The sequence below is a fragment of the Coturnix japonica genome, chromosome 3, assembly GCF_001577835.2.
Source record: "Coturnix japonica isolate 7356 chromosome 3, Coturnix japonica 2.1, whole genome shotgun sequence".
In the NCBI taxonomy this organism is placed as follows: Eukaryota; Metazoa; Chordata; class Aves; order Galliformes; family Phasianidae; genus Coturnix; species Coturnix japonica.
In genome coordinates, this window is record NC_029518.1 from 7,888,073 (window position 1) to 7,916,001 (window position 27,929).

General features: G+C 37.8%; 1 long non-coding RNA gene across 1 annotated transcript; it reads left to right on the forward strand.

Annotated features, from left to right (window-relative positions):
- On the forward strand, window positions 1-26,719 carry LOC107310831. Its single transcript, XR_001553747.1, has 2 exons — window positions 1-38; window positions 25,541-26,719. It is a non-coding gene; the product is annotated as an uncharacterized LOC107310831 (long non-coding RNA).
- The last annotated feature ends 1,210 nt before the right edge of the window (window positions 26,720-27,929 follow it).

The window sequence follows — 27,929 nt, forward strand, 5'->3', positions numbered from 1 at the left end:
TGCACCTGTGTGGAGTTTACTGTGAACCTTCAACATCAGTGAGTGTTTTTCTTTTATCTTAGGTTATCTTTCTATTAGAGTAATCTTTCATATGAAGTTTCTGTTTAACCCGTTTACTGTATATTGTATAACTGTACAGGTGGGAAGGATGACAAGGCTCAACCAATGCTGCTGTTTTGATTTTAAAGTGCTTCTTTATTTTTTATTTATTTATTTATTTATTTTGCCTGATGTATGCAATGGTGACGACTTAAGTACTAGGGCTGTTTCTGTAATGGAGTTGAGTACCTTGATGCACAAAAACCAGTGCTTTAAAAGCTCAGGCTTACCAGCATAATGTGCTGAAGCGGGGAATATGGTTGGAACTATGATCCTCTCAGGAGCAAAGTTAACAAACTGTGTGCAGCAAGACAGCATCTGTCTCCTGTCTGATTTCTGTCTCCAGGTAGGAGAGAGGGTAAAGAAATGTACCTTTTGAAACCCTACTGAAGAAATAAGCAATGAAACCCTCTGTTTCCTTTGCCAGAAGTTAGAGCATTTGCTGCCATTTTGCATCTGGATGCTGTAACTGCCTGCTACTCCTGGCAGGCGTCTGACTGATGTACTCATAGCTTTCCCCTCTCCTTTCACTTTAAGTAATTAATAATGTATTGGGCTGGGGAGAGAAATACTACTGCAGCCTAATGACTGTGGGGTTTCTCTAGGAGAAATGGGTTCATGTCCCCACTCTGGTATGTACTTAACATTATGTGTTCGCTGTAATAAACTCTTGCTGGGTCAGCTCCTCCCTAGGTGACTGAGATCACCAGGGTGTAGTGAATGTTACTCATGCTTTTCTACCCTTTTTCTTCATACTCCACAGCCCATGAAAAGTGGCATAGTTTACAGAACAAGGATTATGAAAGTTTTGGTAACTCTATAGTCTGAGTATTTTCTTTAGCAACAGAGAGTTTCAAACAGAATGGAGAGAAAGATTTGTTGTTGTATTCTCTGTGCACATGCTCACAAACAGAGAGCACTTCTCTGCTTACATTTCTGTTTGCAACCTGAAGGTTTAACTGTACTCTGTTAAAACCTGCATGCTAATACAATAAGGAAAAACTGCAAAAAATCAGTCATAATGGTTCATTTGGAAGCAGCTCAGCTGAAAGTCTAACCTTAAAGTCACTACTGGTCTTTCTAAGATTATAGATAAGTGATGACTAATGTAAACCAAATGGGTGATTTTTGTGATACCTATAAAAATATGAATTACAAAGTACAAAAACAAGTTCTGCCCTATTTTCAAACTTGACTCTTTCAAAAAAACATTTGTTAGGTCAAATTATAGATCTTTTGGGGCATTATGCTCAAATGGAAATAGTAGGTCAGTATTTAAAATGATTTGTGTGCCTCCTACTGAGGTTTTGCTTTATGGCTTGCTTTTCTGCAAAGCAGCTGCTGCCCCTTAGTAGAAGGCTGCAAGTACACTTGATGTTGGCATATTTTGGCCGTATCCTTCTTATGCAGCTGTCAGAAACAGTCTCTTCAACCATGGATGAGGCCCTAGGGGTTTCATTCAGTGGAGAGGAATTTCCTGGTGGAGAAGGCTTAAGGTTTTTGTTCTACTGTGTATTTGTACTGTGAGAGGTATTCAGAGAAGAAAAGGGACTTAGCCTAAAGAGCTTCAAGCCTTGCCAGTCCTTGCTGATGCAGCAGGCTGTCAGAGCAGTGGGCACTCAGGTGTAAGAGCAGTTTTTAGTGTCCTCTGTTTTGTGCCAAGGACTAGGTCAGTTATCAGCTGGTCCCAGAAGGTAAACACTGCAGAGGTGGCTTTGCTGCTTTGCTTCCACAGGCTTGGAGCAGTGTCACGACTGCTGGGTGTGAGAGCATTTCTAGCACTCAACAGCAATTTTCTTGCGCTGTGAATATGATGCTGTCTTACCTTGCAATTTTTTTCCATCAGCAAGAAGTAGATCCAGCTCAAACTGTCTTCTCCTTTCAAGAAGAAATTGTGCATGCATAAGTAATAGTGGTTTGTGTCAAATACTTCTAAAAGTCTTTGTGTCTTTGTATATTTAAATCTGATTCAGATTTTGGGCTGGCAGGGGTCTCAAAGGATACAAATGTGAGCTGAGAGGAAAAATGATTTGAAGATGTTAAGGAAGAAAACAAGAATATCTGACCACCCCCTAGAAAAATTAAGTATGAATATTCTGAGGTAAATCTTCATGGAAACATAATGGGAATAAGACCAAAAAAGAAACTCTACCCAGCATTACCCATCTCCCCCCTAGGATGAAAAACACCTTGAACTCAAGAAGAAAAGAACTACACTGTAAGCTAAGTAAATGATTTTTCAGAGCAAGTAAAGATTTAGGTACAGGCTCTTTGTGTAGTTTTTGTGCTCTTCCAGGAACACGGAGGTTTAGTTCAAGTCAGCCACTCATTTCAAATACATTACTTGAGTTTGAAAGTTGGCATGTTACTGTTGAGATCAGAGATGTGTTTTAAAGAGCTTCTTGGCTGGAAGAGAGATTAGAAAGTTTTTTCTGTACTTTTTTTTTGCACACATACAATTCTTCTGCATGTGTGTTTCAGCATATTATTTTACTAATAGATGCTTTGATGGATTGGTTGCATAATTCAAGAGATATTCCAGGAACTGGCAGCATATATCCAATGGGAATAGCTCTATTTCAGTTCTGTTACCTTGTGTCTGAGAGCATCTACTTTCATTTGCCTCTCCTGTTGCCAGAAGTCTTCCTTTTCTTTCAGAATGAAGCCAGGAATTTTCTGAGAAAAGTCTGATGATCCCCTTTCCAAATATTATATAATCTTTCATTCTTTATGTGAGATATTTTCTTAAAACTCTGAAGTATCAAAAAGTGATTCTTTTCTCATTTTACACATGGGGAATTGATGTAAAAACTGAAGCCAAGAGCTGCAGAAGCTAATGCATACAGAGACAGATCCTCAAGTTGGAAAACACCCCTACACTCTTTTTTTTGAGGATGGGGAAGACTGATGCTTAGAATTAACTTAGTATGTTGATGTCCCTTTGGCAATAACCAGTCTTATGAGAAAGAAAAAGCCACAACAATGCAGAGCATCCGGATCTCCTTTAAAGGTAGTAGAATTCACTCCTGGTCTTATATTTATTGTTCAGGGAAAAAAATGTGCTTATCAGTGCTTATTAGATTGCTGAGTGCTTTTATTTGGTCATTCTCTTCAATATGGAATCATCTAGGTTACAGGCAAAAAGTTATTAATGGTCTGCAAGAGCCCTTGTTATTCCAGTTGCGTGTCAATTCATGCTGGTTCTTTTTCATTCCTCCTGCACACATAAAGTTGTGATACGGTAGTGTTTTCTATATAATGTCTTTTCCCAGATGATACTTTTTAGCATATGGTTCTTGGTTTCCTTTCAAGTACAGAATAAATGTCAATTAGTTCCTTGTCTGTTTTGTAATGATTCTTGAATCTCAAGAGCATAAAGTCCAAGTAGCTCTGCATGCTATGCTCATCTAAAGATGGAGATTCTGGCCTATTATATTTATCTGCTGAAAGAAAGACTTTGAATCTAATGAAAGAATCTGTATCAGACAAGCACTCAGGAAGTGTGAAAGAGCAGGAGGGATTAAATACATTTGTCACAGTTACCTTTGTTGAGTCTTTTTTAGTAACCAGAGTACTCTTCACTCATATTCCTGCTGCTTTCTTGGTGTCCACCTTCATTTTGAGATAAAAAGAATCCAATTTGCTTTTTTTTTTTTCCCCTCACATCTACATATTGATACTGTTCTGCCCTTATTGTTCTTTTTACCAGCTCATTCTTCCTAATATGCTCTTACAAAATTTCTCATAAATGTTTAATTCGTAACAGTAGAGTACTGGGATAATTTTCATGGTGCAGAAATGTTCTGCTGACCAACTTACCGGAGTTAAAATGCTAATATGACCCCTGTGTCAGTCCTGCAGCCATCTTTAATGTAAATTTAATACAGTGATTCCCTTGGAGATGGAAGATGGGAGGCTTACCAGAGCTAGACTGAATTGAGGTATCAGTATTTAGCAGACCCTGGTTTCTAGGCTACTGTTCATCTCTGAGTCTAGGGAAGATCACAGAAATGCACATTCATGTTATCTGTCACATGTGCAACTGGCTATGTTGTATGAAGAAGACATTTTACAGATTCATTGAGAGGGTAAAAGTAATAAAAGAATGGCTGGGAGTGGGGAGAGGGAAGGCAGAACACAAAGGGTTCAAGAGTTGCACTCTGTTTTCCAATTGCTTTTCTGTAGGAATAAAAAGCAACAGAACAGAACACCAAAAGCCCAATTCTTACACTGGAGATCAAATAAAACATCATATTTTTCATAAACTGAATGCTGCTTTGGAAAGCAGCCAGTGGGGGAATTTTCCACTTGTGCTCCCTTTACAGCCTCTTTCAAACCTACTGCTAAGCAGCAGGGGCACATACTCCCTTTGGAGTAGGGCACTTCACTCCTTTTTCTATTATGCAGCTCTGACACATTAAGCTACTTGAAATGGTATTCATATTTTATCAGCTCTCCTAACTTTAGTTCTTTATTTATAATGCACTCTGACTTTTTTTTCCATCCTACATACCCAGATTTAGTAAAGTAAAAGTCCAATGAGGCTGAAGGAAAAAAATGAACTGAGCCCCCAAACCGCTCTATGAATTTAATCATACCCTTCAGGTGGAGTGTGTGTTTTCATTCAGTGTTAAAGGACTCAACCAATCATTATTTTCTTTTTGCACAGCATTTGCCTTGGTACCTTCTGTGAATCATATTTGATTTCCTCATATTTCAGAAATCATCTTTACTTGGAAAGAATGGCACATTTTATTCCCTAAGTGTGATACTTGATCTATGGCTGTGATCTGATAAAAGGTCCTTGCACGTTAAAGTACTGACATATCTGTGCAAACCTGTGCTGATCTGCAAATGCAGCAATTCATGTTTGGTAACAACTTTAGAAAATAGTGTTCATATTTTGGTAGCCTTGTTTATATAAGCTTAGGGAATTTCTAGTATTGAGGAAGGCATTGATTGACTGCTATTAACAACACTCTCTCATGCTGAAGATGGTTTGTAAATACTGACAGAACCTGAATTCGCTACCACCACTCCACTAACCTGAGCTGCAAGAACATTCTGTGTAGGTGGAAAATTTGGTAACACAAGCGTGCGGTATTTTTGATGCAAACTCAGTGTTTGTTTTAATAAGTTCTGTTTTTCAGAATATGAGAGAGCCACCAGGCATTTTTCCTATTCTCAAATATCAAGCTTGCTACTCCAATAACATCTGTCCTTCAGAAGTCTTTCTCTCTTATTCCTGCCTCCTACTTCTGTCGTGTATTTAGATTAGTTTCATAGCCCTTGCTTCTACAAGCAGGAAAACATTTCTTCCACAGCTCACATAGGTCATCCCTGCAATGACCTAAAGCTGGTAGCTCTGGCCATTTAGTCCCAGACAGAAGTGGGATTGAGACTGATCAATCATAATAGCTCCCCATGCAGGTACCTTTTAAGTAAACCTTGTCAAAAGCATTGTTGAAATCAGGGGCTATGTGAAAAAGCATCTTAACTCATTCATGAATGCTAGCAAATGATTGAGATTTTATTCTCTATTTAGTGAGACTGTGTGTCAGAGGAAGGGGGGTAGAACAGGGTGCGCTTGCTTTGCTCTGTGAGCAGGGTTCTGATGTTTGCATTAGTTGAAAACCTTGCATACCAGAAGAGCCATCTTCCCAAAGCTGAGGTAAGCAAGGCAAAATGGCTCTGTTCTGTTTGGAGGATGCTGGTAAAGCCAGTATCATGAAATAGGTCTGTGATGGCAGCACTACAGAGATCTTTGTCAGTACTTACACAGTATTAAGCATGTGACTGTACCTAGAAGCTATGACTCACTTGCTGATGTTTTCCCCTTCCATAAAACCACATACTTTTAAAAGCATGGCCTTTGTTTTGCTTTTCTTTTGAGATGCAGTGATTTCCATCAAAAGCTTTTAAGAAGATTTGGAAAGAAAACGATGGAAGTTGCATTTTAATCTCACAGGCTTGGAATAGATTTTAAACAGCATTGTATGGTTGGGCTGTAAGTGATAAAGTACAAGTAGAATTTCTTTGGAAGGCCATTCATGAAAAAACAATGCTGTTCTAGTGTAGTCTACCAAAGAAATCCCCTTGGAATCCCTTGCTCGAACTGTTATTCCTTGTTACTGGGTGCCTCTCAAAATATGTTACACCTGCAAAAATACAACGTTAACATATTCTCACTTTGAATACAGAAGTGTTTGGTGCAAGAAGATGGAGAATTAAGGCCCTCATCTTACTGAAATGAAACCCAGCTTCACGCTGGGCCAGATTTTGACCTTAGATAGGTATCATTAAATCTGTTGATTTAATTAAAGCTTAGCTCTGTGTTTCTCCGCTTTGAATGCTTTCACTGTAGTGTTCTTAAACTCTGAGTTTTATGTAGTTGTGAGCAGGGATTTTAAAGGCTATTAACTCATTTAAGTGCAAGAGTTCATAACCTCTTACAGCAATACACTTTTTTTATCGTTGCCAGACAGTGCTGTACATAGCAAGCAGACTTGAATATGACTTTGAAGAATGTAAGGAGAATGCTTCATACTCAGTGATGATTCTGAAGTGCAGTTGTGCCTGTCTTGTTTTGCTATTTTTCTTGCTTCTGACTTTTATAGGCTCACCACTTTTCTCCATCAATTGGAAAGTAAGAAAAAAATATTTTTTATATCATATGCAAGGTGTACCTCATCAGCACAGGTTGTTCAAAGGAATAGTCAGACATTATGGGGAAGAAAGTACAGAAAATATGCAACCATAACAGAACATGGAGTTGCTCCATAAGTAATGCCTTCTATTTATTTCCTACAAATGAAGGTTCAACATATACTGCCATACTACCAACAACTGTCTCTGTTGTGGGCCATCATCATAACATAGGAGGCATTACTTTCAGAGCAGCCCTTGTGCATCACAACAGAATACAGTGAGAATTTTTTTCACTTCACAAAGTAGAAGGTCTGGTAAATACATTTGCATGTAAGTAATTGTGTGTAATTTTACATATAACAACTGTTCTTTTATATGGTTCTATACCAATTTACCAGTTTTTTTTTTGTTGTTGTTGTTGTTTTTCAACATAGCAGCATCTTCTGCTTTGTGAATGGCCAGGAATAAATGTTGTAGCAGAATTTCAACTAATGAGCTTTGGAACCAATTGAATTCCAGGGATATTGCTTTGAAAACAGTTGAATTTCTCCCAGTTTTCAGCAGTACAGCTAAGAACAAAACTTCACACTTTCCTGTTTTTGCTAGGAAATATAAAATGCCAAGTAGCAGTTCAAAAAATACCTCATTCTTTAGGAGCTTAGGCTATCTGCAGGTAGATCTTTTGTTTACTGTGAATTTTTGCCAGGTTTTAGCCAGAGCTGCTGAAGACTACAGAGAAACAGAAGGGAATATGGATCTGAGTTACTGCCCTCTTAATAAGGGATCAAGCTTCTTTAAAGCCGCTCTAATTTGTGAGCAGAGATCAAACACTTTGCTTAAGATAATGAGTGTAGTAAATTTGGGGAAAACGCTTTGATTGCTCAGCAGTGCGTGGCTTTCTTTTTCTAAAAGAAATGATATCTCAGAGATGCTATGCAAGGATCTCGATTAACTATTGAATTCCTGCATCTTAAAGTTGAAATGATTTACAAGTAGCTTTGATTTATTATTATTTTTTTTTTATTTTTGAGCCAGCAAAAGTGGTCATTGTGTGTAATTGCCATGTTTTACATTTGATTTTTAAATTAACGTTTACTAAAGAGTAGGTGTACATATATATATATATTCATTTAACTTCCAAGCATTTTTACAAAATCAAGCTAGGTTCTTTTGTTCTATGTTTTTTTTTGGGGGGGGTGTGATTAGGTTTTGGGGTTTTTTTTGGTTTTTTGGAAGGATTTTCTTTTTCTTGCCTAATAAATGGACTAAAGTGACCATGTATAAAGCAAGGAGGTCTGTGTTCTGCCTATCATACACAGTCTTGTACCTTTGATATTCCTGAATCCTTACAGGCTCTGGTAAGTGTTGGTAAGAGAACCTAAGGACAGAAATAAGAGGCGTGAATCAGAGTCTTCCTTATATGACTGCAAGTGTTTTGGATAAAAATGTGTCATTTTTACACCAGAGGTTTTTTTTTGTTGAGAAGTAGAATCTCTTAATTTAAAATAATTAATAATTGTCTGCAAATATTCAACTTTTAGACTGCCTTGTTAAGTAAGAAATATAGATTAAGTAATTTTTGCAGAGTATTTTCAGGTACATGCAAGCAGAATCCACAGACCATTTCTGTAAGTTTAATATGTGATTTAAATAAATTTAAAAGGTCTACAGGTTTGAAAGCTATGTTTCACAGAAGGCAATTATAGAGCTTGTTAATCTTGGCAGAATTGGTCTCAAGCTGAAAAACTGAAGCCTGAGGCTTCATTTGAAATAACTTTAAGCATAGATTTAAACTAGCAGTAAGAAATGCTCCTAAACATCTTTGGTGTGGATGGGAGAACCATTGCTGGTGTGGAAAGATTCCATCTACGATAACATAGCAGGAATTCTGCTTTCATATCTATGCTATAACCAGGCTGAACTAAATACTTTACACTTATAATGCCCCTGTATGTCCCAAGAGTCCTTTATGAAGGCAAGAAAAAAAAACCAAAAAAACTGTATTGCTAAAGACATTTTAATAAACTTTCTTTAAAAGCAAAATCCCAAGTATGGCAAATATGAAAACATGAAGAGGAGAGAAGGAAATCAGCCTGAGCAAAGTTCAGTGTTGTTATGGTATGATTGACTAAGTGAGTGAGTTTGTTTAAAGTCAGGTTGGCAATGTCTGTGCTACATTGCAGAAATAATCAGGTTTAGTATAGAAAACGGATCCATCAAAGGAGAGACTGGGAGAGTGAACAGAGACAATCAGGAAAGGAATAGGGAGATGAGGACTGAAAAGGCTTTGAAGGATTTCTTTTTGAGGAGAGTGCGAACAACAATGCTGAAATCTAATACAGAGTTCAAGGAAGATGCACGTGGAAGCAGCAAATCTTTGCTGTGAAGGAGTATTTGCATGAAAGAAATCTGTTGGAAAACAGCAAGCAGCTACTGTGGGGATTTCTGAGGTCCTTGAAATGGTCCAGTAGAAACCAAGTCTTGTCTCCTGTAAATAGGACATCAGTTCTTACTGGTGGGTAACTGCTGTGGTAGATACGTTGTGCTTACACAGCAAGGTTTAGGTAGCAGGGGGCTGCAGTTGGAGCCTGTGTGAGCAGAGCCCAGCACTGCACTGTGTCTGAGAAGGAGCATCTCTGGGAGAGCGGACTGAGGGGAGGGAAAAGGTGCTGTGCTACAGCAGCTGCAGGAGAGGAGATAGAAGTGGGAGAAAAATGGCCCTGCAGCCCATAAGGTCAGTGAAGAAGGACGGCAGCAGCTCCCTGCAGCCCAGGAGAGGCCCATAGAGGAGCAGGCTGTACTGCAGCCCACAGACACCAGATCTCCACATGCAGCAGCAGATGATGCCTGAACCCTTGCAGGAGCGGCCTGGCCTGTGGATGCTGCTACTCACAGGGCTGTAGCAGAGCCTGCCATGGCACAGAGCTGTGTTGGAGCAGTGCTGCGGGCACTGGGAAGCCCTTGTGGCATCAGTGCAGGAAGGACAGCATGCTGTGGGACAGAGACCACATGGAGTAGGTAAGAGATGAGTGGCTATGGAGGAGCACTAGGGACTGACCACAGCCTCATTCTCTACCCTTCTGCTAAGGAAGAAGTTGAGTGACAAGATACCATTATAGTTTGCTTTTAGTTTCCCACTGCTCTTATCTATTAGTAACAAATTATATTAATCTCCCTTACGCTGTGTCTGTTCTGCTTGTGATGGTAACTGGTGAATGATTTCCCTGTCTTCATCTCAACACATCAGCCAAGACATGTACTTGTATTTGCTCCCCCAGTGGTTCTGAGAAGGGGCAATTGAGAAAGCAGCGTGGTGGAGCTGAGCTGCCATCAGGGTGAAACCACTGCAGTAGGAAACAGAAATGACAAGTGAAATTTTCTCTTTAATGTAAATCATTTTCAGATAATTTAAATTGCATATGTTCAGGTCCAATAACAACACTTTTGTCCTTGTGTTACTACTGATGACTCTTACTCTTGTCCTAATGAAATGCCTGGAATGTGTTTACCTACCAAGCAAAGGCTAAAAAACTAGATCTACTTGCCGTATGAGACAGAATCACAGCAAATTACTTTCTGAGTTTAGTATGGTATCACATCAGCTTCATGTTGTGCTAAAAATGTAGTTTTGAATCAGTACGCATTTTCTTTGCTGGTGTTGCAGAAAAGATGTGCCTTGTTTAAGAGCATCTGTTTACAAAAGGCCTTTTGTTTTTCCTTATGGTGCCATTAGGATATTGTAAAGGTCATTGTGGAGTGTAAAGATTATGAAAACTTCTTAGTATTCCTGGAGATTTGGAAAAGAAACAACCAACAGGCTCTAGGTCTCCATCCATGGGTCCCCATACCATCCTGGTACCATCCCTGTCCCAGAGCGATGCCCGATGCTGGGTCTTGCTCCAGCTGCCCTGCTCTGCCCTGTCTGAGGGGTTCCCTAGACACCATCATATCCCAGCCACTGGGACTAAGTTAAGAGCAGTATGGAATAGCAGAGTAAAGTTCAGGCTGTGCTGAAACCCTCCTCTTTTCCTCATTTCCCCTTTAGTGAAGGCACACACCTGAGGAAGCACCATAATTCTTGTTTTCTGCCCCAGATCCATCCTCACATTGACTTCCTGTTGGAGTGAAGAATCTCAGTGCTCATTATTGCTACTCAAATATTTTCACTAATGTTTCAACACAGTCTGCCAGTGGTTTTATAAGGTTTTGGCATGCTGTTAAATGCAAAATATTGTTTTGTGAAATATACTTGCAATTTATTTCTTGTCTATTTTGACTTAAAAAGGGGTTGAATGCCCAGCTTCAGACTTTTCATACACTTGTATTAAATCATTTACACTAAAATAGTTAGAATAAAATGCTGAGTGTTGATTATGTAAGCTGTTGAGGATATGTTATTATTAAGGGTTTGCTTCCAAACCAAAGGGTTTGCTTCTCTTCTCTTGCTTGTGAATTTCACTCAGACTTGTGAATTTCTTATTCATTAGAATACTGGAGCTTCAGACCTCCAAGATGCACATTACTCCCTCAGTGTAGTCAGGCAGTAGCAATGCTGCATTTTCCTCTGTGTTGTTGACACCTAATGAGCTTCCAACAAGTAATAACAATTTTTTTTATTGCTTATTATACAGAATCTTTCCAATTGCATCTCTTTTCATTTCTGGGACTGCAAGTTGAAACTCATCATTACTCTCTTTAAGTTACAAAAAATTTTTCTGTATTTATGGTGCTTTTTGATTATGAATAGTCAGCAATTTAACTGGAATGCATAAGATTTTGTGTGGATAATCGAAGGAATGCTGAATAAGATGCTTAAAACTGTATTAAGTGAAGAAATCTGAGCTCTCATTAATGGTGTCAGTGTAGAATCAGGGCATTTTGTCTTGGTTATGAGCAAGCCTTTAGGTATTTTCAGCATGTGTTAATCTCTAAGAGACTACTTAAGAAATTGCTACCACCAGTTATTACTGTTGCTTAAGCAGAAGTTGATTCCCATTCATGGAAGAGTGAGAAGAGAACCTGCAGCTCTTTGAAGTGGCACTTTCTTTGTGATTGTGAAGCCCTATGTTTAGGTTTGTGTACCTCTTGCTTGAGTTCACTTTAAAATAGGTAGGATTGATATATCAATCTCCACCACCTTTTGTACTTTTTTGTAATATAATCATCTGCATTAGTTTTCAGAACATTTAGCTGTGACTGAATCCCAATCCTTCATCTTCTTCTAGGCCTTAATGTCTGTTTCAGAATATATATCCAAACTTGAAATGTTTTGGTTATAAAATCATGTCATTTTCATGAGCAGCCATCTCAAGTCATTTTACTTCTGTATTTGAAGAAAAGAAGAAAACTAAAAACAAACATTTTTTATAGAAGCGTATCCTCTCCCATTCTCTGCATATATGAATGAATGAATTCACTGCAGTTTCATACTTCTAGCAAACAGGACTTGGCTGAGTGTGAATGATAGAAGGGTGCTAAGTAATAAAGTAGTTCAATTCATTGTTTTGCAACTTCTTAGATTTGTGGGCCATGCCTTCCTTGCACAAACAAAAGTGTTCCCAATGTTTGTAGCTCTATATATCATAATATCTTAGGTAACTTCTGAAATGCAGCTTAGCTTTCCTGAGACATGGTACTTTTCCTATGAAAGCTCTCAATATTTTAAATGTCAGTGAGAAGTTTCTAAAGATGTGCATGGATGAGGTAGGGGAGAGACAAATGCTGTTCCCTTAATGCCTTTCAAAGCACTGCTTACTGATGTATTTGTTCATGACTATTTTTAGCAGCTCATTGTTTCTGAAAAAATATACTGATATTAATAACAAGCTTCAGCAATGGCAGAATACTTAATCTCTTTAATCATATTTGTATCGGAAGGCTTCAACTGACTGGAAAATTTGAGAACGTGTCTTTACTGTTGTCACTTGTGGATGTTTTCTGAGTTACATTTTAAGTTTTTCAGTACACGTGTAACCACATGGGATAGAAAAGTGACAGCCTGAAACTATCAGGAAGGATTGAAAAGCTTGCAGTTAACTACTACTACATAAACTAAATGATGATTTTTAGAAGTGGTTGTTTTCTTTACAAGCCATCTTTCTTTGCAAATTTTAATGGAACGTGTCAACTTATTGTTTGTTATTCAGAAACAGATCTCATCAAATGGTATGTGGTAGAGACTGGGAAAAGAGAGAAAAGTGGTGTGGATGATGATGATAATATGCCCAGAAATAAAATAGAAATTTGTGTCTCTTCTGCTAAGGTTCAGCGATTTCAAAGAAACAGGCAGAAAATAAAAGGGTGAGACATTATCACTAATGGTCTTAACTGTGTCATGGTACGTGAAAACACAATGATGGGAAAAGATCATCATAGTATCATAGTCTCGTGTGGGTTGGAAGGGACCTTAGAGATCATCGAGTCCAACCCCCCAGGATTCGAGCCTCTGTGTAGCAGAGCGGCACTTCTACCACTTGCGCCACAGGGGGGATTTGAACCCAGGGCCTCCAGTGTTGCAAGCAGCATTCCTACCACTTGTGCCACCGGGCCACACAATGTTCTGTGAGAACAATGTGTGGGTTTTGGAAAGTAGACTGAGGACAAATAGGAACATATGATGGTTGTTTGTGATAATGGAAGGAAGGAACAAAAATATGACAATTTATATTTTGAAAATACTGAAAAGTATTTGAGGAGATCTGGTCATCCCATCATAATATGTGACTGAAATGTAATTAGAATATAGAACTACAAGAATAGTGAGAAACATAGATAAGGGAGCAGATACTGCAACAACCAATGGGTAGATGTAAAGCACTATCTGAATCTGTTCAGAATGGCATGCCTTATACAAATGGCAAAGTAAAGACTTTTAAAGAAATCTCGGCCCTCTGGGATTAAAAAGGGAAGACCTGTGAATAAATGTTTTCTTAGGTAAGACCAGCCCTTAAGAGGGATTATAAAATAGGTCTTGCGTGTGTTCTCTTGAATCAAGAATCATGAAAGTTGAGAAATGTCTACTGAACCATACACATATGAACAAACTTCCTACTGGGCTGTAAGGAAGAGTTGGGTGACACAAAAATATGAGAAATGAATGGTTCTATTTGGAGGAACCCTGTCAGGCAGGAGTGATGGGTTGAGACCATCCTCAAAGTGTTCAACAAACAGAAGTGAGAAGTCCTGCATCTGAAGAAGAACAACTTTATGTGCCAGGACATGCTGGGGGCCACCCAACTGGAAAGCATAAATGTACCTGGGGTCCTAGTATACAAGAGAGACATGAGCATACTAGAGAGAGCCCAACAAAGGACCATGAAGTTGATTAAGGGACTGGAACGCTTTTCCACTGGGGAAAGGCTGAGTGCTGGGCTGTTCAGCCTGGAAAAGAGGAAGCTTTGGAGGAACTGCATTAATGTATATTGTACAAAGAGGATGAAGCCAGGTTCTTTGCTGTGGAATCCAGTGAGAGGATGAGGCTGTGTGCACAAACCGAGAGACGTGTGTTGCAGCTGAACATGTTTTTCCTGGGTGTGTGACTGAGTGATGGAGTAGGTTGCCTAGGGAGACTGTGGAGTTTCCCTCCTTGGAGATATTGAAAAGCAACTTGGATGTGGCCCTGAACAAGAGGCAGTAGGTGGCTCTGCTTGAGCAAGGTGGGAACAAGATTATTTACATTCAAATCCCAGCCATTCTGTGATTCTGTAATTAGAAACAATTTTGGAGTTTTTAGGGGGAGGAAAGTAGTTGGTTGCGCTGAGCTGTGTTAACAAAACTTGTATTTTTTTTGCAAGCATCACATATAACCACTTTTGTTGTTGTTGTTACTCTCTGTATACAAAAGATTTGGGTCATCTAGTCACAGTATTCATGGATTTTTGAGTGGGAGTTGTTTGTTGTTATTTTTCTGAAGACTGTTGAAGTCTCTGGATCAGGCTTTTATTTTATTTTATTTTATTTTATTTTTCCTCTCCTGCCAAAATAAACAAAACTTTTGTTTTCTTACTTCCACTTTACTCTTGAGACTGGTGAGGCTGTCTCCAGAGGGCTGCAGGATCTTACTGGATGTAATCTGTCAATGCCCTGCATATGCAGGAGATATTTCTGTGGTAGCCTCAACGTTAGCTGCCTGTACTTCTCCTGCCTGAGTGAAACCTCTTTGGATATCATGAGTTCCTCAGGGCAAAAAGAATCCTCAGCAATCATGCAAGTAAATCCAAGTGCCATCAGAAATCGATGTTCTTGGCTCAGTGGAATGGCGAACCTTTGGTGATCGTCTGAAAGGCAGTATTAAGCCAGTAATGGTATTCTGATTGATCTGTTTTTATTGACAGATCAAAGGGTACAATGACATGCATTTCATTTTGCATTTCATTTTGCATTTTTAGCTCTCTGCTTTTGACTACACCTGTTCCTTCCAAACAGTTTCTAGACCATATACTCTTAATGTGTACAGATCTGCTATCTCACACTTTTCCTGGAGGTTTGTGATGCTGGTGCTTTACATTACCATGCTCGTAAATGTCTTTAAAGCTATGTGCATTTAACCAATAAGAATAGTGCCTTTATCTGAGGAAAGATTCGTGCATTTTCACGTGGAAGGGCACTTTGTCTACTGAATTCCACATTATAAGTAAGGAGTCTATATTGGGATACTAACTCTTTTTCTATGATAAACATATAATAGCTCTCATTTTTAAGCAGTTTCAGAAAGGGAATTGTTAATGGCACAAAGTTAGAATCACTTATCTAACTAGATCTTAACTGAGCTGTGTATATCCCATTTATTTTCTCAAGTATAGTTACCTAATATAGTCAGGTTTCTCAAATGCCTTCCAAACAGCTAGGAGTGTAATTTCAACTGAAAACATGCAAGCTCAATATCTGGCATTTTCAGGAATTATTGTTGTTCAACACAATTTAAGCATCGAGTATTTTCAGAGGACGTTAGAGTCCTTTCTCTCCACAATGAGTAGATGCAAAGATTTTTGCGTAGGGGAGACCAAATGTAGGGAGAAGAGTTTATTTCATCTACATAACGTCCAGTGTTATGGCTCCTTTTGTTATTTTTTTGGACTAAGAGTAGTAATTTCAGATAATTCTGCTATGAGATTGTGCAGTTTCTTTCCAGGAAAAAAAAATTCCTATTAGATTGCAGGGACAACTTGTGATTGGGATAGAAAAATAAGCTTTTAGGAATATCTGATTTTCTCTACCTTTCAGTTAGGCTGATTTGTTATAAAGATACCAAAGGGACTGTTGTCCACATTACTGTAAATGTGCTAAACTGGCTAATACTGAAGAGAAAATCAAAGAATCTGAAATAATTTAGATTAGAAAAGATCTTTCAGGTCATCAGGCCCTACCATCAACCTAACATTAGCAAGTCCACCATTAAGCCATGCTCTAAGTGTGCCAGCACCTCCAGGTCCTTTTCTGCTGGGCTGCTTTCCATCCACTCTTTCCCCAACTCCTAGGGCTGTTAAAACCAAGGGTAGCGCTCAGATTTTGGCCATGTTGAATGTTGTATGACTGGACATGGCATGTTGGTCCACCCTATCCAGATCTCTATGTAGATCTGTCCTATGCTGTAGCAGATCAGCGGTCCCTCCTATCATGGTAACATCTGCAAAAAATTTTAGACTGCACTCTATCCTCATGTAGATAGTTTGAAAAAACAAAGAGCAAAACTGGCTCCAGCACTGAGCCCTGGGGGATGCTGCTTGTATCATCATAGTGTCATAGTCTCATACAGGTTTGGAAGAGACCTTAGAGATCATCGAGTCCAACCCCCCGGGATTCGAGCCTCTGTGTAGCAGAGCGGCACTTCTACCACTTGCGCCACAGGGGGGATTTGAACCCAGGGCCTCCAGTGTTGCAAGCAGCATTCCTACCACTGCGCCACCGGGGCACACTTGTGACTTGTGGCTTGTGACTGGCTACCAACTGGATTTAACTCCATAGTAACCCCTTAAACCTGTTCATACTAAAACTATATTACCCAGAATAGATAAATGCTTATTTAGAACTCATTGTTTCCTAAAAGTGCTCTTGTTCTGTTCAGAGCAGCTTCCAAAAAGCAGAAATGTTTTTAAAAATCAACAAAACCAACAACGAACCACTCAACACAAACAGCTATGAAATCTGTCTGACCTTATCAATGTAAGCAGTGTTGACAGTTCTCATCTATGGGTGCATGCAGTTCTCCCAGCAGGCATCAGACATTCTTAGGTCAAATTCTGTCTTTGTCAGCGGCGGATTTAATCTGTAAGACTGTCTTCCCATAATGTAGAGAAGTTCCCCAAACCCCAGTCTTATTTTCTTCTCATTATATCAAATATAATTTTAAATTTAAATCTTTTTATGAATAACGAGTAATCACTTTACGGCTAAAATAATATGCTTTTACATGAATCTTTTAGGTCTCATAATGTATTTCTCTTGCCTACATAATGGATGAGGCATGGTAAATACTATGATATCGAACCTGCTGTTCTTGTTATAAGTTTGTATGAATGTTGCTTCTGTGTAACTTACATTGGAAAGATATTAAGGATATATATATATATATGGAAGATATTAATATATATATATATATATCCTCAGTGTATATGTACACAGAGGATATAAATGAGATCAATATCATTGGAGGGAAAAACTTTTCCTGAAAAGATACATTCTAAAGACAAGGTTAACTTTTTATTTGAAAAGTGAATATAAACACAGATAACCTGCTTATCTCAGGTAGTCATGATTTTCCATCTTATCCATCTTAGTACTAATGTCTGCTCCTCATTTGTATTTATACTGCAGTTGATATCATGTACATATCGTGATGATCACATGGTACTTCTCTTAAAATACAAGAATAGAAAACAATTAATGAATCCATCTCCTCCCTCCTCAGTGTAAGCCATATCAGCAGAGTAAAAGGCTCAATTATTTATTTTCATGGATTCTCCATACATCATGCCATTGTCATCATCCCACAAACAGAAAATAATGTGGACCTGAAACACTGTAATATTAAGCTGTAGTGAATGTAGGTAAGAGTAATTGGTTAGAGGTATTTAGGCTTTAGTACTCCTTACTCTGTCTGGGGAAATGTGACATGAAGTGACTTTCCCACAGTTAACTAGTAAATAAGTAGCAGAGTAAAGGTGCAACACTATCGTAGAAGTTAAATGTGATTATCTGATTTACAGTGCAATGCTTTCTTTCTATTAACTCAGGTCAATCTGATATCTTAAGCAAGTAACATTTCAAAGAGAATAAAATGATGGATGTTTTTATGGGGAAACTGAAGCATACATAATAAGCCATTTGACAAAAGTGATAACAGGTCAGCATCAGAAAGAGATATATACCCAAAGCTGATCCCCCAGTCTGTTGCTTCCCTATAACCTAATTGCTTCCTAAGAGCATGGGGTTTCTTTTGTTTAATGGCATTTAAAGCAGTCTGAATTGTTATGTGCTGTTTTATTTGTGAGAATTCCTAGGTAAGACTCTCTTTTTGCCATCTAACGGGTGGTTTTTCTGTGAAGAGTTTCACCCCACTTATTGTTCACAGAAGCATTGACTAATTTTTATTTTTAATGCTAATTTGATATTCTAGTATAACCTTATACTCAACTAAGGAATTACCATATTTTTTTATTGGCTTAAAGTGATATAAAGGTGCTTTGATCCAAGAAAGCTTCAAGTGCTCACCTACAAATTAGATGATTATCATGCCACAGCATTCAAAAGTTATGAGATTTTCCTGCCTGTAATTAGGCACAACAAAAACAAAAATGGATGAGTTGTCACAATCCAGATTTTCTGAACTCTTCCATTGCCACTTAGCTATTCTTCCACTCTATTTTTATTTCTCCATTCTTATAAGGGTAACCTGTAACCAAGGTTCTAGTAAGCCAAATTAGTCTTTGGTATAATGATATTGACCTTTGTTGGTCAGCACCCAAAATAACTGTATCTCCTTTCTCCTTTACTCAATATTCTGATCATTTATATTTTGTTAGAGTTCTTTTTGATGCCATTTCTTTTTTCATTTATCTCTACTGCTGTAGCATTTGTACTTGGAGTTTTATTAAACAATTCTGCTGCCAAATGGAAAGAAGACAGCTGGGGAAAGGACAGATGGATTCACAGAGGGCAGAGTTTAGGGTTTTCTGGACTAGTTCTGGACTATGTTATTTATTGGAGCGAGCCTCTAAAGAATGTCTTGAAAATATTTCTAAGTTCTCTTTCTTTCTAACGCCTGTAACAGTGTTTCTAAATTTTGACATGTCAAGTAAGTGCACAAATGTTCGACTACTGTCAAGTAAATGCACAAATCTCTATTCCTGCAACAGCTATAAGTTGGCAGTAGCTGCCATGAGCTAGAGAAAGCCAATTTTTGTCTTTAATAGCCAAACATCCACAGGCATGCCAGAAAGGTTATTTCTTGTCTTGCCGAATCAAGGGAAGGGAAAAGGGAAACCTTTCAGTAGTGTGTAAAATACTGAACCTCTATGATATCAAATGTCAAACCAGACCAATGGTCTCTTCTGGCCTAAAAATGTGTGACTTTGCTCAGTGACTCAACCTTACAGCTTTTATTTTGAAAGCCTGATTTTAGTCCAGAGCTATATCTGTTAGTTCAGGTGATTGTGTGTTTACCTTGGGCCATTCTTTCTTTTGCCATATTCTCCTCTTAGGGAATTGGAAGGTGTCTTAGATGTGGATGACAATTCTAGATTTATTTCATTCAAACACTAGTTTACCAGATGATCAATTAGTTGTCTGCTCCCAAACCTTCTGTTCTCTGCTTTAGATGCTGCATATACGGGAACTCTAATCACCCTCTCTTGAATTTGTCTCAGTCTGCTTAAACAAGAAAATATCACAATGTGTTTTTCTTTCTAGTTTCTGGACCTGTACAACCACAAAACAGTTATTTCCAAATGAACTTTTTGTTTAGTTCTGTAATGCTAACTAAAAGTTTTCTGAGTATTTAGGAGTACAGTGATTCCTTGGCACACTTGGCATTCATTTTTTATCACAGACATCTCCAAGAAGTTACATGCTGTAGTTCTGCATTATCCTTGCTGCAGCTTCCTCCTAACTGATATCGCAGCTGGGATTTGGCGGCCACAGGGAATTAAATTCAGAGCTGTGGCCAACAAGAGGGTAAAAATTGAGCATTGAAGGAGAGATATCAACCATAAAAAAAAAGTCTGAGGAACTTTAAAGTAGAGGGGAAAATAGTTTGCAAGCAGTAGTTCCTAAGGAAAACTTTGTTAGGTTCCTTCTGCTTGTGTATTCATAGTGATTTATTTCTGGAGTTAAAGTCCTGTTCTTAAATCAAAGAATTTCAGAAGTAACACATGATGATGATAGTTTTTAATGTTTTAGAGAACAAAGCACTTTCAGAACTTAAACCATGTAGTATGAAATGCACCCTCATCATTTTTGATTTGGTAGTTGCTATTAGATTGTGTGATCTCCACTCATTTTTAGAACCTATTGTTACCTGCTGCTAGAATAAGTGTATGGGAGAGAAAAGCTACTAGCTCAGGTCTTTCTTTGGTCTTCTCTTTCTTTTCTTTGCACAGGCATATCCATCCATATAGTTTATAAACTAATTTTGGAATCATTTTTTATATATATTTTTGGAAACATTTTTGATATATTGTATTTAATTTTAATTGTTTTATTGTTTTATCGTTTCAAAGATGGGTACAGCCCACTGGTGATTGTTCTACTTGACCAACTTGGTGACGGCGTTGGTATTCTTGCCTTTTCATCCTTGAAAACAATACCTGTGCTTTCAGTGCAGATCATTTTGTGTCATGTTTATTCACTTAATGTAGTTTTTAATAATTTATGGTTACTTAGCTATTACACTGAAAAGTGATTACTTCAAATGACATTGCTCTGGAAAACTGTTACAGAAGGGATGTGTTCAGTGAAGGAATCCACACACTATTATCCACTCTGATTTTAGCTGAATAATCTAATAATTATTTTAATTAAGTGCTTTATTAGGTACAGAATACATCATATTAAATCACAACAAATAATTCAGGCTGTGAAATGCAAGTTGGATAAAACTCCCTGAAGATAAGTGTGTCTTTTGTACCACAGAGTACAGAGGAGGCTTGTATGAACAACTGATTTCAATCGTCTCTGTGAGCAAATATATGAGAATGTATTTCTTGTCCTTTACATTAAATTTGAAATAATAGATATCATAAAATCATTCTGTCTCCCAATTTAGACACTATGCATTTTGATTGACCCAATAATGGAATGTAAATTAGGGTAAAATTACTTTTAATGGGTGTTAATAAAGTAAACAATGATGAATCAGTAGTCTTCAAAATAGTTCAAGCCCTTTTCAGAAATCACAACAAATATCAAACATAAATCATAATTATGGCCAGGACAACCAATGACTAAATTAGAGAAGAAAGCTCTTTTAATGGTATGAAATTAAAGAAACTGAAAATAATAATAAAAAAAATAAGTATATAAATTTGTGGTACTTCCAGGATTCTTCCTCACTTTCAAATAGAGTTTAACTCGTTTGCCTAAAGATGACTTCAGGTTCTTCCAGCTAAAACTGAGTCAGCAAACAGTGCATACACTGTAGAATTTTTGTTTGCTTTTCAAACAGTGCCCGGCCGTTTGTAAGAAACAAGTTTCTTTACCTGGTTTTCAGTAACTGTGAATCCACACCAGAAGGGAAGTTCCTTTTTGTCAGCTGCTCGTTGCATTGTTTTACCATTGATTTGCCTATGGGTTTGAGATTTTCTATTTTTGAATCCTATTGTTTCTATTATTATGCTGTCATTTGGGGTTTTCTATTATTTCTGCTATTTATTTACTACTCCCTTGTGTGTGTAAAGCCCATTTGTGAAAAATAAGAATATTACTGACTTTCAAAATCTGAGCTTCTTCCTTCAAGATGTAAGCTCTCTTGAATATTTCCATTCTGTTGGATTTGTCTGTTTTTCTTGACTCAGCTTACTGTTAAAGCTTGATATATGGAAAACAAATTAGATTGTTGTTATGGTTGCTTACCTCCTTCTGGCAGTTGCAATGGTTTACTGCACTTATGATTCATAATGGTTTCCCATCTGCTGCTTGCTTCTGTTCAAGATGCTGTGCATTTTTAATCTTTAAGTTGTTAAGTCTGGGTCTAATCTTTAAATTGTTAGGTCAGAGTAAGTCTGGGGACAATGTTCTCCTACTGCCTTTCCTTCTGGATGATGGTTGCCACTTGTGAAAACAAGTGTCTGCAGTATATGGAAGTAGGTGATATATGTACTAAATTCTTTTTGAAGAGGAAAATGAAAATTCTGCTGTCAGTACTGATGCACTGTCAATCTCTTTCTGTCCAGAAGTGTATTCTTGACAGATCATCCCTTTCACTGTCTTCATTAAATATTTATTTCATCACTTTCCTAAATAAATAAATAAATAAAAGTAAACTAGAATCAAAACTTCATGTACTGGAATCTGACTTGGTACTGAAGGAAGGTGAATTGTATATGTTGTTAATTTAGACCTTTCCTGAAAATTTCTACAAGTCTTAAATGCATTTATTCTTGTGGAGCTGTTCAAGGCTGTCCAAAAGAGGCTACAAGGCTGCCCAGAGGGCTGGAGCGAATCTCTTATGGAGACAGACTGATGGAGCTGGGCTTGTTCAGTCTGGAGATTCTCTATTTAATAGAATTAAATAAATTCTATTATTTAAAGAGAGATTATAAACAAATGGTAATTAACTTTTTACATGGCTAGATAGGGATAGGACAAGGGGGAGTGGTTTTAAACTAAAGGAAGGGAGATTTTGGACTCTATAGGGAGAGGTTTTCTACTGAGAGGGTGGTGAGGCACTGGAACAGACTGCGCAGGGGGCTGGTGGGATGCCCTGTCCCTGGAGGCATTCAAAGTTGGGTTGAATGGGGCTTAGGCAACCTGATCTAGGGCTTGATCTAGTAGTTGGCAACTGTACCTGTGGCAGAGGATTGGAACTAGGTGATCTTTGAGGTCCTTTCCAACCTAAGCCATTCTGTGATTATATGTTCTTACACTGAGTCTTGGATGTTTAAATAATATCTGATTTACAGAGCAAAACAAAACAAAAACAAACAAAAAACCCAACAATATGTTATTCTACTTTAAGATGTCTGAAACTGCATTTATTTTTTTTCCTAAGCTCAGCAGAACATATTCATTTATTTGTAAGATTCATACCACTTGATCTAATACAGAATTCATCTATTTCTCTATAATTCCCTTCAGTTAGCAATTAAGAAAATTACAGGTTATTTTTGCATCTCCTTCTTTCGGGAATAAGGATCCATGTATGCAGATCATAATTTATTTCATCAGTATAGAATCAGTTTCACTTACATGATTTAGTACAGAAAGTATTGTAGCTTTTTATTCTATGGAAGCTAACAAATTACAATAAAAAAACCCAGACATCATACTGAGATAGGTCAGTAGTTCAGAATGCAGATTGGATAGCAGGAATTTTTGTGTTGCAAGCTGGATAAGTTTGTGGTCTTTTTTTAGCTGGTTACATTAATTGTGATTCTGGTAGATGCCCATTCACTATGCAGAATAAGCACAGAAAACGTACAGCAGGGTAACAGTAACAGATAGACTGGAAGGCTTGAGAAGCAATGATGATTGCAGTGGCCTTGGTACTGCTGTGGGACCTGGTCTGGGTTGTGGTGGGGGCAAGGTATGCCTCTGCCTCATACTGATGGAGATGTGGGAGATTGTTGGTGAACCACCAGTAGCAGGTAACTGATGTAAACAAGTACTGTTCGGCATAGCTTCTCTTCTGAAATTGTCTTTACCAGCTTTCTTAAGCTTAAGTAACTACTTTTGCCATTAAGATTTTAGGATTTTAAGTTTAATAAAGTCTATGGAGTGCATAGGTTTTGGGACAAGTTGCTTTTTCTTGGGACTGGGAAGAGAAAAGGGGGAAGTGACAGACTTCTGAAGTTTGAGAGCTCCTTTATCCTACTCTAATACATGCAAGTTGCAGCCTGTAAGTTGACTCAAGAAAGAATTAGCAAGAGTCTGTGCCTCCTGAAATTATTTAAACAATCTTTGGACTTTTTCATGCTTTCTTAGTTGGCCCAGGAAATGCATGCTCTGGGTAGATTCTGCCATTCTGAAAGCTGAAATATATGCAACACGTCCTAATATAAAAAGCTTTTAAATATATGCTTGGTTTGAGCTTCTTAATATTGTCAAAGCAACAATTTAATCATTGTAGTCAAGTCATGCATGAAATCTGAATGTGTCCCTACCTGATGTCCTATTTGTATTGCAAAATGGGTGTTAGTAAAAAGCGAAGAAATCCTCAGAAGATATTTCTTCTATTAAAAAAGAGGTCAACATTTATCTGCAACCTCTGGATGTGGACTCATCACTACAAGTTTCTGTCTACTTCAAAATATGTTCATGTATTTTTGTCTTAACGGAAACCAAGAGTAAAATCTTAGTTGAAAATATACTTAAGAACTTACCCTAAAATATTATTAGTTTGTTAGGTGGACGTCTATATGTAAAACCTAATTAAGGAATAGAAGAATTGCTTTTGAAGTTTCCAAGTTTGATGTGTTGGAGCAGATCCAAGGCTGACTGTAATTCAGTTGATCTCAATACAGCCAAGGATCTGCCTACTTTATTCAAACAAATTTTTTTCCAGCCTTTTTCTAAACTCATGATATTCTGCAGGTTCTAAATAATGACTGTAACTTCTCCAGCCAGTAATTTGAATAAGATGAAGAGTCTATTTGCTTCTAGGTAATGGCATATGGGGCACACTGGGCGCAATGATAACAAGCACCCTTTTAAAAACAGCTTCATTATGCTCCCTTCAGGTACTGGGAAGAGCTTGAGGCAAGACAGCGGGTGAGATGGATCACTGAGCTGATCAGATATGGCAATTCCTGTGTTTTCTGTGTGCTCAAGGACAACGTAATTTTAACCAAGCATAAACATTTTACAGCTGGCTGATACAAATCTGTTTTATTTGTTTTGGAGTTAGGGAAGAAAGTATGTTACTCAAAGGTTGTGGGAAATGTCTATGGTATGGGCACATAAAGTGATGATGGATTTAGCTGATGGCTTGTAGCAGGCATTTCACTGAGTAACAGAGCTCAGAGCATGATAAAGATGAATAAGAATGTGTGTTGCTTCTGGTTTTCTCAAGAGTTGCCATGATAAAACACATCAATGGCCTGTAGAGCTTACTTCAGATATCTAATTGAAGACTGTTAGGTACCTTATTTCACCTGACTTCCAACATATTTAGGCACTTGCCTCCTTACTAAATGCCACATTTTCATTTATCCTTCACTTTTAATTCTTTTTCTGAACAACAAAGTGAAATATTTTCTGCCAGTAATTCTATTAAGTAATATGTTGTTTCCTCCAATATTTCTCAGATTTTAGAAGAGCTTTTGACAACTGTTTCAGTAAGAAGAAATACTGTATTTTCATGTCTGCCAGTCTGTGAGCCTCAATGAGCTAGTCCTAGTGAAACATGCATAATGAAGCACATAGATGGTTTGATTGTTTTCCTTTAGTACCGTTTTTGGTTGTTGTTACAAAGCTCATTGCTTTAGCTGTGATCTCTTTTCCCTGTCAAGATGCTAGCTATAAAATGAGAAGGTAGAAACAAGAGTCTGTTGATGGATTAAACTATAAATGCAAGTGATAGCAACACTTTTAACAAAAAGCCTGTTAACTACCCTTTAAATTTAATCCTGGCACTTTGTAGAATCACAGATTCAGAGAGAAGAGTGTTCTGCAGCCAGAGGGGATGTAGAAACAAACTAGCTGTGACAGAGACCTGATGCAGATAGGCGTGACCTGGAGGTGAGGAGCCCACTGGCATGAAGGCTGGCCAAGCCCTGGAGAGGACAGCCTCTGTCCACCAGCTTGCAGAAGGGGTTACATGCCAAAGGACTCTCCCACAACTTCTGCTGAAAAACTCTTATCAGAGATGGCAAAACCAGACTTTTTAGATTTCACGTGGATTCACATTTGTTACATAATGCACCCGTGCTTTATGTTTTCTAAAGGATTATGAAAGAAAACCATTTGACTTCCTCGGGTTTCCAGTGATGTTCACATCCCTCTGGGCTGTTTGAAATGCTTGATTGAGATCATATGGTGTGCTTACAGATGTGGTATGCTTATTCAGTTGTGTGTCTGTATTTAAAGTCAGTTTATGTGCATCCCAGTTTGTATAAATGTATGTAAAGATATCTAGAAACATACAAATGTATTTATATAAAACTAGATCACTCTGTATCTCCCAAGGACAAATGCCTTATTTTGACACATTATGCTGAGGTACTTCTGTTATGACATGGTGTTAGCCTTCATGTCACTGTTGCTTATCATCTTTTGCACTCAGTCCACCTTCCAGCTAAACTGGAAGGAAGTATTGAGTTTGAGGTACCATAAATGCTAGATGTTTGTGGGATGACATTTTATATGTGCTATTTTATTTTTAAATTTCCTACAAGTTGTTTCAGCTGCTGATTTTCAGTGTTGCTGCTGTTGCTAATCTGGCAAACAAAGTGCATTAACTATGTCTGTTTGGTGATCACGTTGGTGAAGTGCTGAGAAAAAGTGCTATTATTTTGTAAAGGATGTTGTTTCTGTGTTTCCTTGTCCCTTTCTGTGTTTCTTATCATTCATATTCAACTGAGCTCCATTTGTTTTACAAATGGAAAGGAAAAAGTCCATCAGAACCAAGTTAAAGGGATGCTTAATTAAGTCCAGTGTCCCAGGTTCTTTCTGATAATGCTCCCAAAGGAAAACAGTAAAATAATGGTTTTCAATATGACCTGTTTCTGACAATGTCATCGTCTCACCTGTGAACTCATTGTTTCTCATCTGGCATGAAATGGTAATGAAAATCTATAAATTAAACATTTTATTTTTTTTACCAGCTTATTTATTTTCAATTTTCCTTAAGTTGTCTGAGCACTGGGGACCATGGGTTCTGCTCTCTGTGGTATCCTCACGCACAGGTTTACATAGCCCAAAGCCTTTTGCTTTCTTCTTTAATGCAACTTGAACTTCCCTGGAAGCACAATCCAAATGTATCTTTGGCAAAATTGACATTTGAGCAGTCCAGGGATCCATCCCATGCTGTACAGTGCCTTGGCTTTATCCAGCATCAGAAGTCCTTTATGAGGGACTGGTACTACTCACTCAATCAATTGGGACTGTTTATTTTTAAATCGTCCATAGGTGTTCCTGTTACAAAATGGAAACAATCCAGGAAAACTGTCAAAGATGTGAAATTATACAGTGGTTTTCATTATTTGTGATGTCATTGCTAGTTATCACTAGATAACAGCCCTTCTCTTCACATTCGCTTTTAATGAAGTGTCTACCTATATACAAAACTTAAATGCAAAGCTTGTCTTTGAAGCTTTGACAGTAGTACAGATTCCAAGCATCATAGAAAGCTATATACTCCTCTATTTTAACTCCAAAATTTTGCTTGCAATGTAGGTGCCACTAGGTGAACTGTATTTGAATCTTTTTACACCTAATTCAGATACTATTTAAATGAGTCCCCATGCCTTTTCATTCCATTTTAATTAAAAGCAATGAGGATATTGATTAGAAGAGCATAATCCAGTCTTTATTTTAATATAAGACGACAGGTGAAGATGATCTTTGTCACTATAAGATTGTAGGCAGAATCTCGTTTAAGTATTGTTCCAAATAAAGCCAGTTACTTGTTAATAATGAACTTGAAATTAGTTCTGGTTATGAATTTTGGGTTTTAATTTTAATATTTTATCAAAAGTTTTAAATGTATGGATTGGTTTTATTACTGTGGTCATGAAGGTGACTCTTCTTTTTCTCTGCATTTCCTTCAACCCAGAGAAAATTTCTAAATATAAGAAAACTCTTTATAGGGAGGGATGCGCGATAAAGATTTTTGCAGACTGTTCTGAGAGAGAGAGAATTAAACCCTGATTTCTGACATTGTAATGCGAAGACACAGGCAGGATTTGGACATTGTTTACTGACTGCCAGGTGCTTCAAGTTGTGTGTCCCAAATTCTTACTGTTTGGATGTAACTTCCCAAGCTGCAGACTTGAAAACAGTTCTGTTTCTTCCAATTGGTGATAGAAGGT